This window comes from Cyprinodon variegatus, unplaced genomic scaffold (assembly GCF_000732505.1).
Source record: "Cyprinodon variegatus isolate N-32 unplaced genomic scaffold, C_variegatus-1.0 Scaffold80, whole genome shotgun sequence".
NCBI classification, from domain to species: domain Eukaryota; kingdom Metazoa; phylum Chordata; class Actinopteri; order Cyprinodontiformes; family Cyprinodontidae; genus Cyprinodon; species Cyprinodon variegatus.
In genome coordinates this window covers 314,558-314,860 of record NW_015150533.1, presented here as the reverse complement: position 1 = coordinate 314,860, position 303 = coordinate 314,558, and positions in this window count along the sequence as shown.

The window sequence follows — 303 nt, the reverse complement described above, 5'->3', positions numbered from 1 at the left end:
TCAATTGTAATAAATATAATTTGATTAGCTGGTTTTAATGCTGAGGTTGGTGTATTAAGTTGCAATAAAACTGCTAAATAATAGTTACTGTCAAGAAGGTTCCTTTGAGTGATGTGTTGCAGCCTTTTGTACGAAAGGTTTGTAACCGTAATGCTGAAGACATGCAGTGGTAATAAAACAGATAAAGCATGTGGCTGTAATGATTTTAATTTGGAGAAGAATTCCCATGTTTTCAAGGCTCCAATTCTCTTGCTGGGGTAATCTCTGCAGCAGGCTTAACAAACCCCCCAGGGTGTGCCTTGC